Below are 17808 nucleotides of genomic sequence, written 5' to 3' on the forward strand. Positions count from 1 at the left end.
GGAGAATTGTCTTCTCTACCAACTGGTCATGCTAACAACCTATGAAATGATGATAGCTTTTTCAGCTTAGTTGTATCAAAATAAAGAAAAGTTTTTCAAGTAGTTTATATAAATGTATAGTAGCATTAATTGCTAAATAGCATAATATGATTTGTTTAGGACAATATGACTTCCTCCTACTATAATTTAAAGGGTGTTTTTTTCCTAAATAATTTGGGACTGAAATACAAATAACCTATTGTTTGAAAATCATGTCATAAATATAACATTTTTGAGCCACATGTTTCTTAAATTATATTGAAGTAAACATTTGTAATTCATATTTAACTGAATATTTGACATTTTTCATTTTTAGAAGATTATTCAATTATTTAAAAAAAGCACAGCTTATTTTTTTTGTGTGTGTATGTGTGTGTGGGGGGTGGGGGGGTTAGCCACAAATAGTGTGGTTAGCTGACTAGAAAATGTACTTTGTTTCTATGTCATGGAAAAAAATAGGGCACATATTTATTGTAATAAGAATATTTATCAAAATATTACCTGCATTTTTATGCATTTTGTTTCACCTGACAAAGTGGCAAGCATAAATAAGCATGCATCAATTATTTTGTTATGTTTTTTAGGCCATTTGAACTAAGAATAAAGAACATAAGTATCTTTGCTTCATGGGAGAACAGTTATCCTAGAGTTGATCACCATAAATTATAAGTCAATCATCGCTCTCTATGTCACTGCAGGATGGAGGTAAGTGAATTATTTATTAATGCAATTGATGCATGAAAATGTCTTCTAAACAAAGAGCACAATGACTAAGTTCTTAGAAGGAGCTGTGCACCATAAATGTTAAGTCAACCATTGCTCCACACTTCCCTGCTAGATGGAGGTTACTGAAGTATTTATTCATTAATGCAATTAGTATTTGCAAATGTCTTCTAAACAAAGAGCAGAATGATTAAGTTTTTAGAATTAGTTAATGCACCATGAATGTTGTCAACTATTGCTCTACACCTCGCTGCAGGATGGAGGTAAGTGAATTGATTGTTTATTCATTAATGCAATTGATATCTGAAAATGTCTTCTAAACAAAGAGCAGAATTATTAAGTTTTTATAATTAGTTGTGCACCATGAATGTTGTCAACCATTGTTCTACACTTCTCTGCAGGATGGAGGTAAGTGAATTGTTTATTCATTAATGCAATTGATATCTGAAAATGTCTTCTAAACACAGAGCAGAATTACTGAGTCCTTACAATGAGTTACAAACTGTAAGTGTTAAGGCAACCATTGCTCTATAATCCCCTGCTGGATGGAGGTTATTGAATTATTTACTCATTGATGCAATTAGTGTTTGGAAAAATCTTCTAGACAAAGAGCAGATAACTGAGTTATCAGAATGAGTTACTTCTCAGATATCAAGGTTAAATTGTTTAAACAGGACATGGGTTTGACAGCAGGGCATTCTATTTCCTTTTAAACAAGCAATGAAATCTATTTGTAGTCAATTTCTTTAGAATGCTGTAATTACCAAGATACAGACTAAAAATTACTTGGACTAAAAATTGTTCTTAGATGTTTCTCTTTTGTTTTAACATGAATAGTGCAGAATCAAATCCAACTCACACCCATTTTTATTTTTAAAACAACAACAAAGAAAAGCTCCTGTTTCATATGTGCAGTGACTTCTGATGTTGACTATTTGGGAGTTAGTCCAAACTTCACTGGCTGAAGACAGACTCCTCCACAAGGTGGCTCTCATTTCACACCAGCCACAAATGAAATTCTCAGGACTACCCTCACTCTGACCAACAGAGTGCAAGTTCAGAGGTTTCCACTAGCTTTTCAGGTTTGATAATTCATAATTCACCAGGGCAATTCAGAACTCAAGAAAGCTATAGTTCCTATTATAGTTTTATTATAGAAAAGGGATACAAATTAGAACCAGCCAAAGGAAACATGCATGTCTAGAAGGACCCATATATGGTGCTTCCACTATTGTCTCCTCATTGTGTCAGAACATGCCACTCCCACAGTACATGGATCACACTGATGTATAACAATATGCACATGATATTGCCAACCAAAAATGCTTAACAAGATTCAGTGTAAGGTTTCATTAGAGTTTCACTTGATTAGATTATAGGTCAGTGTTTGAACTCAGTCTCTCTATCTTCAGAGGTTGGGCTGACATCATGTGACTCAAAGTCATAACACATCACATGGTTGGTGTCTTTTTCCTGCCATTGCCACCTCCCCTACTGAGTCATCTCTATCTTAGTTTAAACTGTCTAAGGGCCAATGAATACTTTTCAGACCCATGCACATTATCTGCCTTCGTTATCATTGCCTATTTCCTTGCAAAATATTATAGCCTTGTAATTCATTTTCCATCACTTTAATTACTGTGCTTCAAACAGCCAAGTGATCTGCTGCCAGAAATAAATGTTCTCGTCCCCTCAAAAATCCTTTGTACATCCTATTGACAGATTTTCTGATGTTGAAAGTTCTTTTTTGATCTATCCATTAATAGAACCTGCCAAATGGTTGTGTTCTACAACTTTAACCTCTAGCCGCTCTTAATACAAGATTAGATATGTGTCCTGTATTAAAGTTAATTTGCTATATTTTTGGTTATATTTAGTCTGTGGAGTGCATGTGTTTGACGTTTTATTAACTTTGCCTGGTAGTAACTTTTTATGAAAATACTGCATATATGACTCAAACAGTGTCTGGCATAAGATAATCCTTACATAAAGATATCTACAGTGACTAGTTCCCAAACATCAAGGACCAAATGTATTTTAGATTCTCTATATGGTGACATTTTTCCAGACTCATAACAGTACAAGATTTCTGAGCATAGATACTAAGCAGCCAAAAATGATAGATGTTCACTCATTCCACAATAGTAGCTACAAACATTAACATATATCCGTCTTTCCATATATATGGTCCCTAATGTCAATAGCTTCATCAAGTCCACTATTCCTTATACTACTGAAAAATTTTCCCATAGACAGTCCAGTTTTATTATCTACTGTGTCCAGTGGCAAGCCAATACCCCTGAGTGTTATCAGTTCCTCATCGTTTGTGCATTCGGTAACTACTCATAAATATAACTAACCAAATACCAACAAGTCCACATAAGATAATGTGTTAATAGCTAAAAATATAAAATATAGAGAAAATTTTAATGTAGAAAAATGACATGTTGATAAGAAAATAAAAGTTAACTTTTGTTTCTAAAACTGATTGTGAGGGTTTGCTGATTGTTTTTCTTTTATCCTCTTTTATTTCTTTGTTCTTTTGCCTATACTTAGCCTCAAAATTGGACAATGTCTTTCAACCAGCCAGTTTTTGGATATTCTGCTTCAATGTAGTCTCAAAACTTTTTTGTTACCTTATTATATTGGGCATAATGAAACAAGTAGGCAAGCCAGTGAATACTCCAGATTCTCCCCATTATTTCATTGGCATGTTAGAATTTGTATTTTCCCTTGATTGTTATGAACAAACACCTTAAGGGCCTTGACTTTTTGTTGTTGTTAGTTGATTCATTGAAAAGAGAAACTAAAATATGTCATGTAGCTTCTGATAAAAGGATACCTCTCACTACCATTGAAAAGATGGAGTCAGTTAAACTACAATATCACCACCCAGTATTAAGAAAAAATAAAGAAAACAAACAGCCAAAAGGTTCCTCTTTTAAAGAGTCTAATGCTCTCCTGCCCAATGTATTTGGAAGAGATTTTGAGAAATAGCTGAATCCATGGGTTCTTGTATTGGTACCTCTTGATAAATTCCAACTAGAAATTCTAACTTCATAAATTCTTAGATCACTTTCTTTATTAAAAAAAAGTTTTTTGACACTGTAATATTATTTAGCATTTATTTTATGATATATACATCCAATAATAAAACTGGTCTTAGCTATTGAGCTAGAAATTTTCATCCATTATTTAACTAGTGAAACCATATGAATAAATTCAGCTCAATATGGATTGAATTCTTCTTTAAAAATCTCATATATTCCTTAAATTATTGTCAATTTAAATGATCAAGTCCCTGCAAGTCTTATAGAATGAAAGACTTCTACAAGGCTCCCAAGATATTGTTACCTAAATCTGAGTTACTAGTAATGGACCATAGACTATGGGGTTGCTGCCAGGATGCCAATTAGTCCAAGGAACTCATTTGGGTGGTAATTTGCAGCATTTTCTATTAAAGGATGAACAGAGTTGTCACTGAAGGAAGAAGGGACTTTTCTGATTGCCAATAAAACTTCACTAGGCTTTGGAACAATGAATATACCAGGTCCTTAAAAATCTCTTAATAATTCTCAGAGCCTCTTACTTGATAAGTACCCAAATTTTCACAGAGGAGACCTGATAAAGCTGAAAAGTACATTTCACTTTCCTCTGTGAAGAAATTTATTGAAGTATTTGCATAAAGTATGATAGCTCTACAAGTGTTATTAAGATTTTTTTAGAACATTTATGGGAACTCCTATGGTTTAGACAGTTTATGTTAAGAATTAGATAATTAAGTTATTGTTAGTTATGGTTATTCAACTACCTCATCCTATAACCATATCATTCTTGTTGTATCTCAAAGTTTTGCCTTCAGTGGAGAATTTATTCAAGGTAGTCCTAGGAGATGAATAGTTAGCCACCATGCTGTTGTAGGCTGGCATACAATATTACAATATTTATTAACTGGCTTGTACTTGTCCAGCCCCAAATGTGTCAAGAATCCACTTCCATATATTACTCATTTCTTTCAATCTCACTTTTAGCAATCTTCTGACCAGTCAGGGAGTCCTAAATGCATTTCAATTATTCTAGAGAATAAATGTATTGGGTGGGAATTGAGTGCTTGAAGGGATTTCCTGGAAGACTGGACTATTAGGCTGAGGAAATAGGCAGGTACCAAGAAATATTGAATACATTTAAAATACCTAAAAAAAAAAAAGATTATTCTGCTGTTGCTTTTTCTGCTGACCTTTTGATGTCCCCAAAGGTACTGACACCACCTGACATAGGATCACTTTGTCAAACTGGAATGAAGTCCAAATAATAATTAAATAGCTTTCTGCTTGGAATATTTCTATATCTCCCCCTGTTCTGCTTCTTATAACAGTAATCTATCTATCTATCTATCTATCTATCTATCATCTATCTATCTATCTATCTATCTATCATCTATATATGCTTAAGCAACCATCACAACCTAATGGATTACTGAACAGGCTGCTTCGGGCAACTAGGCTGGCAGGGGGTTTAGTGAGAGGCGACCAAATGACCAAGCATCAGGTTGTGTGGGGTGACCAGGCTGGAAGGGGTTGGGGGGTAATTTGGGGTGACCAGGCCAGCAAGAGGGGCAGTTAGGGGTGATCAGGAAGGCAGGAAGTTGAACCTTTAGGAGTCAGTGGTCCCAGATTATGAGAGGGATGTCTGACTGCCAGTTTAGGCCCGATCCCCAGAATCGGGCCTAAACTGGCAGTCAAACATCCCCTGAGGGGTTCCAGATTGGAGAAGGTGCAGGTTAGGCTGAGGGGACCCCCTTCCCTGCCCCTTATGCACAAATTTTGTGCAACAGACCTATAGTCTTAATATAATAGCAAAAGAAGAAAATGGAGTACCTATTACATTGGGGTAGAGGAAAGACTTGTTCCAAAATTGTAATCCAGTATTTAATTTTATTAAATGATAAATATTACAGCAAATTTGGGAAAATATCTTTAAATATATCTGAAGTAGAAAACTATCATTTATATGCAAGTTGTTAAATCTTCTTAAATTATTTCTATTGTATATTTAAGAAGCACTTAAAGGGCCAACTAATCTAGTCTTTAAATACTTCTTAAACCTCTATTTAACTGCCTAGAGGAAAGTTCTAATGCTACTCTAATATGACATGCTTTTCAATATTTCACTAGAATCACCTAAAACTCCAGAGAAATCATATTCTTTATGGGTTCCATAAATGGTGTCATTTTTAAGAGCACAATTTCAAAAGGCACATATGAGAATATAGTAATATGACAAAATCTGTCTGGGATAGTCAAACAGACACCTAAATCTTTGAGGGGCTGGGTAGAGGTCAACATTTGTACAATATTTATAATGAAAAGCCAGAGAAACATCTTGCCACTATTACATTTCATGTACATCACTACATTATCCACCATGAAGCTGACATTTTTACTAGCTGAGATATTACTGCTTCAAAACTCAAGCTCAAATATCAAAGCTTTTTTTTTTTTTGTTTAGAACAGAATACTCTGCAAAGACCAAAGATTATCTCTGGAGTTGCATGTTATAAATAATTCAGTATTTAGATGGCATAAGCTAATTATCTGGGGGAAAATATAATTATATAGCTATTACAAAATTATACACAACATTTGGACAATATCATCTTGTTATCATAAAGGGGAGAAATTTTGGTGAGCCTCTGAATAGTGTAGTATATAAAAAGATTGTGTAATAAGTCATGAGAGTAAAGTAAAATTGTATTTGTAAGTTAGATGTGAATTTAAACTTTATAGTGGACCAAGTTTTCATCTACCCTCTGTCATCTAGACTTCATTATAATATAGTTATGTTTCGAAAATTTGTTAGGTTAAATTTGAAAATACATTATATGTTTGAAAGTACTAATCAAGCACAGCTACACTAATAAAAGAGAAATATGCAAATTAACCATCACTCCACTATGCCAAGCCATACCCACCAGCTAATCAGGACTGAGTATGCAAAGTAACCCAACCAAGATGGTGCCCAGCCACTGAGCTGGAGCAAGCAGGAGGCTTGGGTTGCCCCAACAATGAAGGAAGCTAAGCTTCCTGCCTGCCCTGCCCTCCGTTCAAGGCTACAAAGTTTCAATTATAGAAGATAAATAAATCCTAGATACTTGCTTCCAGCCAAACCTGGCCTCTGCTCAAAAAGGCACTGGAAAAAGAAAAAAAAAAAAAGGTGCTGGGACCTTGGGCTGCTGGGGGGTGATCAGGCCAGAATGGAACCTCAGGGACCATTGGTGATAAGCAGAACAACAGGGGAGCAGTTGGGGGTGATCAGGCTGGTAGGGCGTATTTGAGGGTGAGCAGGCCAGCAGGCAGAGATATTAGGGGCAATCAGGCAGGCAGACAGGCAGGTGAGCTGCTGGAACCAGCAGTCCTGGATTATGAGAGCAATGTCTGACTTCCAGTTTAGGCCTGATCTCTGTAAACTGGCAGTAGGACATCCTTCAAGGGGTCCTAGATTGGAGTGGGAGTAGGCCATGCTGAGGAACACACCCGCACCCCCCGTCCCCCCATGCACAAATTTTGTGCACAAGACGCTAGATACAAAATAATAGTTTATATATTAAATGTCATTTGTTATAATAAACACAAATTCAGTTAATCTGAACTCTAACTCTACAAACTGAAGAAAAATTAACATTGATTATTGTACCTATTATTATTAAAATATCTAGTCTGTAGGCTTAAATATAACATAAAAACATTTCAGTTTTTAATAGAATTTTAGCTAAATTGGTCAATCGCCTTGATAGGACTGATTCTGAAGGTGAAATGAAAAAACTGATCAGAGTACAAAAAGGTGCCAATCTCTATAATATAAAACATGAACATATTTACAAAGCAGCTGTGCGAATGTGTGCATATATATATATATATATATACACACACACACACACATATATATATATGTGTATATATACATACATTGCCACCACTGGAGCTTCAGGTTATTAGTATACAAATTGTCTACCCACATTGCCACTCTAAAGGAATTTATCTAGTTTAGTTTTAGATTTTGTTTTCTGCATGATGAGATTATGTTCACTTCTGCCTTCAAAAGGAATGAGAAGAACAATCCTAAAATGCAAAGTTGAGATAACTCAATTTTTAAAAGATGTAATACGTCTAAAGGGATGGTGATTTCCTTAATCTTAAAACCAGTAAATCTTTAGTGTGCTTAGGTAAACAGCAGCATGTGAATAATTTGCCACCATTGTTAACTGATCATCAAAAGAGGGGTGAAGGAGATACAGTTTTGTATGTTAATAATCAAAACCTCGTCTGGCTGTGTTTCCTGCTGATAAAAAATGTAGCACCACAGTTCAGAGTAATATGAACATAGAACTGACTGTTAATCATCCCGTGGCACATGGCATTGACAAACCAGAAGAAAGGCTCCGTTGTAACTAAATGATGTAGGGGTTAAAAATGGTCAATCTTCTTACAGCCCAAAGGATTCCTTCTACATTAACTGAGAGGTCTATCAGCACATAGGCTAAATTGTGGAAAGGAAGTCTATACTGTCAAATGTTGATTGCTCCAAAATAGAACAAACATGTACCCCTTTAATTTGTTACAATGTGAGGTGCCTTTTACCTCTTTGAAAATCCCTTTATGCCTCTCCCCCTGCCTTCCTGTGTACTAGAAATCTTGCTGGTGTGGTTAGCACTTACTGAACACCCTTGCTCTAGGATTGAACACTTTTAGGATTCACTTACTTTTACTATGTTTCATATTTACAAGCACCTTGTTAACCCCCCTCGATAGGTAAGGAAAAAGGTCAAGAAAGCTTTGAGAGTTACATCTTAGGTCTAATAGCTGGTGCTACTTATTTCCTTCTTGTTTAAAGCTTGCTAGAGCATTGCATAATCATATAAGCCATTGGAGCACTGTGTGAGTATTTTAAAAAGTTCATCAGAAAGCCCATAATTCCCCTATATGCTTTTCTGAATATCTTATGTATGCCTTGGTATTGATACACTGTGAGCGCAGCATATGGTTCTTTGATGGAATGTAATGGGAAATGACAGGCTGTTTGAAGAAGCTCTATCACCAATTTCATGAATAATGCATTCCCGTAACAGGTGTAATCAGTGTCATTTAAGCCTGCAGCCTCCAGAGAGACAACAGCAGCATACAGAAGAACTGATTATCTCTTTTAATATTTTAGATGGGAATTTTATTTCTGATATTATTCTCTTTTGAAGCAAGGTTCTATTTTTTCCATGAAGAAATAAAAATAAATATAGCATTTTAGTAATTGAAGTTAAACTTGGTTTACACTCCTTGGTTTAAACCCAGGAATATCTTTTTTAAATGCTTAAAGGCACATTTAAATACTAAAAAATCAATACAAAAATTTGAAACATTATTACTCAAACATTCACTAGAGAAATGCTTTACAATATGTTATTGATGTAATTTTTAAAATCCTGAAGATGTACTACTTCATAGCATGTATTAATCTTTGCTAGAATAAACAGAATAAGCCTTCCAGATAAAATACAGCATAACTTTAATTTTATAATTACAACTCTTTTCCCATTGATTGGCTCCAGAGAACACCTTTCAAGAATCTGATGAAATTAGTGTAATTAGATATTAGAAGAGTAGATGACAGTTTTCAATCTAAATTTGGTTACTACTATGAATCATAGATTCTACTTCTAAAAATCAGATGAACAACATTAGCCTCACAGCAATCCAGGCACTAGCTAAAACAACCCTGATAGTTAATGCAGTTTTTTTTTGTTTTATTTTTAATATTTATTGATGGGATGAAAGAAGAGACTCTCTGTTTTTAATGGGTATGCATACAATTCATAAAGTTAATCCCTTGGGATAAGAATAACTGCATTGTCATTTCTAAGTCCCCCTCAATGCATATAAGGCTTTGTATATAATATACAATACCAATATTATTTCATTAAATCATACTGAATGTAAAGGTAAACACATTTTTTAAATTGGGGTGAAATCATACTTTCCATGCATACTAATATCTAAGTCATTAGAATGAGCACTTGAACATGTGGCTTAAAAAGCAATATCACCATACCCATTGTTCCAAGTGGCCTATATTAACATATTCAAAACATAATTCATCATAGGGGAACAATTTAGATCAGTTGCACAAAGGGATATTTTTGCCAGATGACTAGATATTTATAAAATAAGTTGGTAGGAGATTACAGAAATTGTTTTATATAGATCTCCATATTGCCTACTTAAATACTAATCCCCTTTAAAATATCCCTAAAAAAAGGCTGTCTAGTTGAATATATTCCATGACAGCTGCTTTAAGTTGCTGTTTGTGTCCCTGTGTTATAGTAGCAATTATCTAAAACCATCTATCTAAAACCATCTTTCTTGCCCAGCCATTGTTGCCCAGTGGTTGACCATCAATCTTTGAACTCAGAGGTCCAGCCTCAATTTCCATTCAGGGTGTATGTCTAAGTTGGGGGCTCAATCTCCAGTTAGTGTATGCAGGAGGCAGCCAATCAATGTTTCTCTCTCATCATTAATGCTTCTATCTATTTCTATCTCCCAACCTCTCTGAGGTCAGTACAAATATATTTTTGAAAATAAGTGAAATAAAACCATCTTTCTTAGTGCATGACATAATTGATCAGATTTACTAGTTATTGAATACATACCATTTTACTACCTTGAAAAATTTCAGTGATAGGAATAATAATCAAAAAATATAAATTGTTTTCCTCATCTGGTTTATAATCTACTAGAGTCCCAGTGCATGAATTTGTGCATGGGTGGGATCTGGCCGGCCAGCCCTGATGGGGCCAATTAGGGCCAGTTGGCTAGTGGGAGGGGAGGCAGGAGATTGGTCGGCCAGGGGGAGAGGTCTCGGGAAGTGGGCCAGTTGGCCCTGCCCCCATCAGTAAGGTTGGCCTGCTGCAGCGCCTGTCATAGTTACTGGTCATTCTGATCATTCCAGTCATTCAGGTCTCTTGGTTTTTATATATATAGATTACTTACAAGTTCGGGTTCCAAAATCACATGCTACCCAAATTTTTGAGGCCATATTACCCAGTTACATTTTCTTCTCTGCATTTCTGTTCTTTTAGTGCTGAGTCTATTGAAAAAAAAAATTATGGTAAAGAATGAGTTCTTGTTAGGTTTGGTGGCAGTGCTTTGGCAAGAAATGGAATATATTAGGACAATACTTACTCATTTAGTATTTATGAGGTAAATTAAGGTTTCTATTTATGAAGTATGTAATTATTGAATTCTAGACATCACAGATAAAATAGTAATCAAGACACAAATACTATCACAATGGAGCTTAGACTGTATTATCAATGTAGATCATGTATTAACATAGGATGATTAATGATCCCAGAAGCTTTCAAAATTAATTTTTTAAAATATATTTGTATTGATTTTTTACCGAGAGGAGAAGAGAGGGATAGAGAGCTAGAAACATCAATGAGAGAGAAACATCGACCAGCTGCCTCTTGCACACCCCCTACTGGGGATGTGCCCGCAACCAATGTACATGCCCTTGACCGGAATAGAACCCAGGACCTTTCAGTCCGCAGACCGACGCTCTACCACTGAGCCAAACCAGTTTCGGCTCAAAATTAATTTTATTTCTTTGTAAGTAACACAAATGAAAACATTACTACAGGTGTTTTCAAATGCTTGTATCAGGGCAAAATAGATTTGTACATTTTCTGTGATGCTATTGATCTATTAGATTAAGTGGTTGGTGGTAGGCAATTAATTGAATTTTCTCTCTACTAAAAAACAACTTAATATTTTAACTATTTTCTACCAAATAATTATGTTAAAGTATTCGTTACAATGAAATTTTCAAATTCTCTCTGTATTTTATAAATCTTGACCATAGAAAATTACAAGTATTTTAAATTGTGGCGAGCTCTCCCAAAATTATTTTTTAAATGACATTTTTAAAAATATATATTATTTTATTTATTTATTTATTAAATATATGGATTTATTTTTTTAATTGATTATGGTCTCACATAATTGTCCTTATTCTCCCATCCCCATCCCAAACCCCTCCCTAGATATGCCCCCCCCCCCCAACCCCCGTTGTCCATGGCCACTGGCTAGGCCCATATGTATGTACACAAGTCCTTTGGTTGATCTCTTCCCCTTACCCCCATCCTCCCTTACTTTTTCTCTGAGGTTTGAGAGTCTGATCATTGGTTCTCTTTTTCTGGGTCTGTTTGTATTGTTCATTATTTCCTCTAGATGTGTGAGACCATGTGATCTAAGAAATACCCTAAACTGCAACAAGCCATAATGATTATGCTGAGAGGCAAATGAATCAGTCTGTATTGAGTTCCGTTCTAGACCAACAGTTCTTTTGCGTCCCAATTCAATGCCAGATAGTTCCTTATGTGTACTTGCCAGCCATGATATTTCACATCTGGTTGGTGGACAAATGGTGGTAATGCAGGTCCGCCTGTCTCTGGTTTGGTCCTGGGCCTCCTCCAGCAACCTGCCGCTGCTGTCTGCTGGTATGCTGAGGCATCCTCAGCGTCTTCCATCTCTGAATTGTGTCTCTTCTGTCTTCATGGCTGGAGCGCTTTTTTACAGAGAGAAGGAGAGAGGGATAGAGAGTTAGAAACGTCGATGAGAGAGAAACATTGACCAGCTGCCTCCTGCACAACCCCCATCGGGTATGTGCCCACAATCAATGTACATGCCCTTGACCGGAATCAAACCCGGGACCTTTCAGTCTGCAGACCAACGCTCTACCACTGAGCTAAACCAGTTTCGGCCAGAAATTATTTTTTAAATGTGTACCATATTTTTGTACTTTTAAAATTAGTCTTCAAATTTATTTTTTAAAATTTTATGTTGAAAGTAAAGTAATAATCTTATTTTCATAGAGTACTAAGGTGGTGCTTTATTTATCACTGTAAGCAAACTTAGATTTGAAATAAGAGACATCAATCCAATCCTTCTCTATCTGACTGATTGACTTGACTTTTACAAACTAAATTTTATATTTAGGGCCTCATTTTATTTAATCTTAAAGAATATTGGATTAAATAACTTCTAAAACAATACAATTAGAGAATTTTTATGATAAATTTAGGCTTCTAAAATTAATACTTTTAATGAATTCAATGTCAGCATGACATCTACTATTTTCTCCAACATGTTTTACTAAATTTCCATAATAACCATATAATGAAAATTAATTTTTGTTGATTTTAACACTATCATATATGTATGAATATATTCCTGAATAAGAAATTTGAGGTCATTACCAATAACCTAGCAAATATCACCATCCCAAGCTGCCTTGCATTTACCAATGCCATGGGTACACTGACCATTTACTTTAAAGATTAATGTTGCAATGAATTCGATCAATACATATCAAAGCAAAAATTTGACTGTATACACCTAGGATGATATAGTAATCCAGGCAGATATGAAGCATTTCATGTGGTGAATAATTCAGAGAAGTGATAGAACCAGAAAGAGAAAGAACACTTTTATTTTGTTGAATATCTTTTAAGGTTATGAAAATAATTGCAGCCACCTAATTTAGGTGAACAATTAATAATGCTGTTGGCACAATACCAACTTATTTTAATGACTCCCAGCAGCAAGCCAAAAAAGATGTTAGAATCATTGTTGAACATAATCTGTGAATCATAGATAAACCAACATCTGTTGTTATAAGTTAGCATCAGTTTAATGTAGTTCTCATTAGAATTTTGGAGACAAAAGAACTAGTTTGACCTGTGAAATAGTCCTTTTGATTTGTCCACCCTTACTGTTGACAAGAATCTTTGAATACAAGAATCTTTGTATTCAAGCCTAGAGCTAGGAACTACTGCCAAGAAAAATAAGACTGATAATCAAATAATTAAAATTCTTTTGCAAGATTACAAGGTCAAGAAGGACATCAGTGAGCATAAGATGCCCCATAACCTTCATGCAATGTGAGAAGTATGCTCTCTAATCCAGTGTTAAAGCCAATAATGAGACTGATTCCCAATGGGAAGAGAGGAACTTGAATATCTCCATTGCTGGTACTAAATTTGAAAATTGAATGCTGATGTAATCTATTATGTGGAAGCTGGTTTTGTTTTGTTTATTTTTAAATTATTTTTTGAGACTGCCTATTATAATGTCAAGTCTAGATATTTTACAATTTGAGACATCATTCTAGTGAGTGGCTTGACCAAAATAGCTAAAATACAAAAATGGCAGAAATTACTCAGGTTCTAAATATGTAGCCACTTTACTCATTGATATTTTAAAAATATTTGAGCTGTTATATAATATTAATATCTTAGTGAACAATCAGAATACATAAAAATGTGTGAATAAAAAGTGACCATTAACTTAATGTGATAAAATAATAAAAAATGTTTATTAATATCTATAATAATAAAAGCATAATATGCAAATCGACTAACAACCGAATAGCAGAGTGACTATCCAGATGACCAAGCTATTACATACACTGGAACCAGGCCAGCCAAGGCAGGTGTGATGTGATTGGCCAGGGACTATTGCACCATGGCAATTGCACCATGATTGCCCTGCAGAGGGAGGCAAAGGCCACCAACTGGCAGGGTAATCAATCAATCAGGGGGTTCCAGGATCACCCCAAAGAGGGAGGCACAGGCCACCAACCTGTGGGCTGCAATGTGTGGACAGAGGCTCTCTCTGCAGGGGCCATCCATTGCAGAGCCACAGCCAGGTAGGCAGGGCCTATGTCTTTGGGGCAATCAATCATGAGCTCCCAGACTGTTGAGATGGCACAGTTTGGGCTGAGGGACCCCTCCTCCCAACTGCACCCATTTCATGCACTGAGCCTCTAGTATTTGATAGTATTACAGGTAAACAAGTTTAAAAAACAACAACACCATGTACTAAATAATGAAGCTCAATTAAAACAAGCCCTATGAGTTATTTTATTTTTCATAAATTTAATCTTGCATATTTAGTGAAGCAAAATAAAATGCATCTGTTAACAATTGAAATTTGTAATGTGTTTTCCTGAGCAAAACTGTTTTATCTTGTACTATGTCCTATTGCAACTAAATTGTGTATAGGAAAAGAAAAGTAAGATTGTTAGAAAATTTGATTTAGTGTTCTAAATTTCTGGATATGCCTCTTTACATACTAACACTCATTCCCAAATCTGAAGCTGATTCAAAGACAACATCTCTTTTCTATACAATATAGAAGAGATATTTAAATCCCAGACAGGCTAAGCAACTTGACCAAGGTAACAAGTGGTTGGTGGTAGGTAAGAGTAGAACCTTTAAAACATTTGGGAGAACCTCAATAAAAAGGTTAAATGAATGGATACTAAGGGTCCTAATACACTTTGTGCATATTCAATATGTAAGCCTCAGGATTTTCTGAAAGGATCAGTTATTTGTATTAGTTGACTTCTTTCAATATTTTTTTTTTTACTTATCCACTAATTATTATTATTTTATCTCCATCCCACCCCTCATTATTATTTTGTTTTTGTTACCTATCTTGCTTTTTTTCCTTTACATCTTTCCTAGATAAGAGCATAAGACATGTTCTTTTAAAATTGACTTTATTAAGGTATAACATTTTAATTACAAAGTTCAATGAGTTTTGACAGATATGTATACTTATCTACAGCCATAATCAAGATGATTGAGGAGGTCCCACTGGTGTAGTTTAGTGGCTGAGCATTGACCCATGAACCAGGAGGTCAGGGGTTCAACTCCTGGTCAGAGCTCATGCCCCAGTTGCAAGCTTTCCCCCCACTGCAGCTGATTTATGATTCTCTCTCATCATTGATATTCCTATTCCTCTTTTCCTCTGCCTTTCTCTCTGAAATCAATAAAAATAAAATTTTTAAAAATAAGCTTTCTTTTATTTAGAGTAAATCCTTTGTGGAATCACAATACAAAATTAGAGGCAGAAGTAATAGAAAATAGTTATCAGAATAAAAGTCAGTGAAGAACCATTAAGAGACATTTTTTTCCATCTATGATGCTTTTTTAGAAGTAAATATTTCAGAGTATTTTCAATAATTTACTCAATAATTAAGAAAACTATTTTCATATTTTCCACTTCTGAGCCATGCTGGCTGGGCAGGAAACTTACTTCTAAAGGAAAAAATCACATGAAAGAAATAGTATACAAGACTAGATTGTTCCCAGTGTGATTGATATATATATATATATTCCTTCACTTAGGACTCTTCTCCTCCCTCACTCATGATAAGAATACCTTCCTCTCGTGTCCAGTTTCAGATTCCAGGTCATTTATGTGAAAAACATCCTTGACCATACAATGTTATTCTGAACCACATCATTCTGATCATTCCTACAAAGACTGATATTATAAACATACACATACACACACACACACATTGAGTGGTCAGATTATTATGATCTCTGAACGTACAATAGACTACAGCCATGCATGAATTCATGCACCAGGCCTCTAGTTTTAAAATAAAATGACTAATAAATTAAGGAATCTGATAGTTTGTTTTTTTCCTCCATGAATAGATAAGTAATTCAGGATATACTCTTGGATTATTTTTAAGTCATTGTGTTTTTTTTTTATAATTATGGTAAAGCAACATGTAATATGAGATCTATTCTACTGCTTTTATGACAACACTTCCAATTTTTCACATATCTTTAATTTTATAAGGTGCTAACCATTCTCATTAATTTGCTTAAACAGAAAGCAGCCTAGTCTTCAGCACATATAAAATAAAGAAAAATATGACATAACAATAATTAAAAGCTTTATTTTTCAACTCTTTCTTAACTTTCCTTGTTGCAGGGCTCCAAAGTGACATCTTAACTTTAATATGGAATTTTCTAGGTAATTATAACACATTATAATGTAGACTCAACTATGAGTTGTGAACATCATAGGCTCTCCAAGTTGTTTTCTTGCAGTCTCAATTTTCCACAAGCCTTTTAAAGGACAGAGTTTAATTACATACACACTAATGAATTACAAGTTAATTTTTATCCACAAATAAATCTGTTTAGAATTGCTTTTATTGCCTCTCTAGGTTGTGAATAGACATCTTCTGGAGGCTAGCCATTTTGTTCCATGTGTTAGAGTAATTAAAACAAATATATACCAATTCTCATTTCTGTAGCATGCAGTTTTTCACTGATCTGTCTCCTAAACATAATGAAAACATTTAACATTGCCCTAAAATACAGTAAATGACTGTGTGATTTTTCTAGTAATTTGTATTTCGGGGTAACCTAAAAATCCCTTTGTCAATCAGATAGTTACATTTTAGTTTATTTTAATTAAAATATTTTTGAAAGCACATCAATTAAATGAATATTTTCAAATGTTGCCTATTCAAATAAATACATAATGAATATGAAGATAGTGATAATTGTGGTATAGATGATTTACATTTTTATATATATTTCTAGCTTTCTAAAATTAATATAACTTAATAGGAAATTATATATTTCAAATGAAAGAGTGAGAGAAATGAGAATTTTGGAAAGAAGAAACAGAAGTGAGAAATTTGTAATAAGTAAATATATATTGAATTTCATATATTAAAATATATATTAAAATATTAGAGTATGATAAAATATTAATAAAAGAAATCTGAATGGATAGACTTAAAAGAGAAAATATAGATTTAAATCATTGAAGTATGGAAACTTTTTGTCCTTAATAAAATCATTCAAATATTTGATAAAATATTTAGATATAAAATTGTTTGATTTTACCTAAGTACTTTATCCAAATAAACATTACTTATTTTAATAAATACTTACTTGTTTAAAATATTGTACATTTTTCCCATGTGTAACTGCAATGAAACCATCACCAAGATTAACTGTACTTGGCTAAATGGAAACTTTAAATCTTTTTGTGTCAAAATAACAAGCATAATTCAAAATGCAACATATGAGCCGAAAAAATTCGTATAAAATTTGAGATTTAAAAATTTGTCCCTCTAATTAGGAAATTAATTTATACAAACCAAATTATAAAAGTA

This window comes from Pipistrellus kuhlii, unplaced genomic scaffold (assembly GCF_014108245.1).
Source record: "Pipistrellus kuhlii isolate mPipKuh1 unplaced genomic scaffold, mPipKuh1.p scaffold_m20_p_6, whole genome shotgun sequence".
NCBI classification, from domain to species: Eukaryota; Metazoa; Chordata; class Mammalia; order Chiroptera; family Vespertilionidae; genus Pipistrellus; species Pipistrellus kuhlii.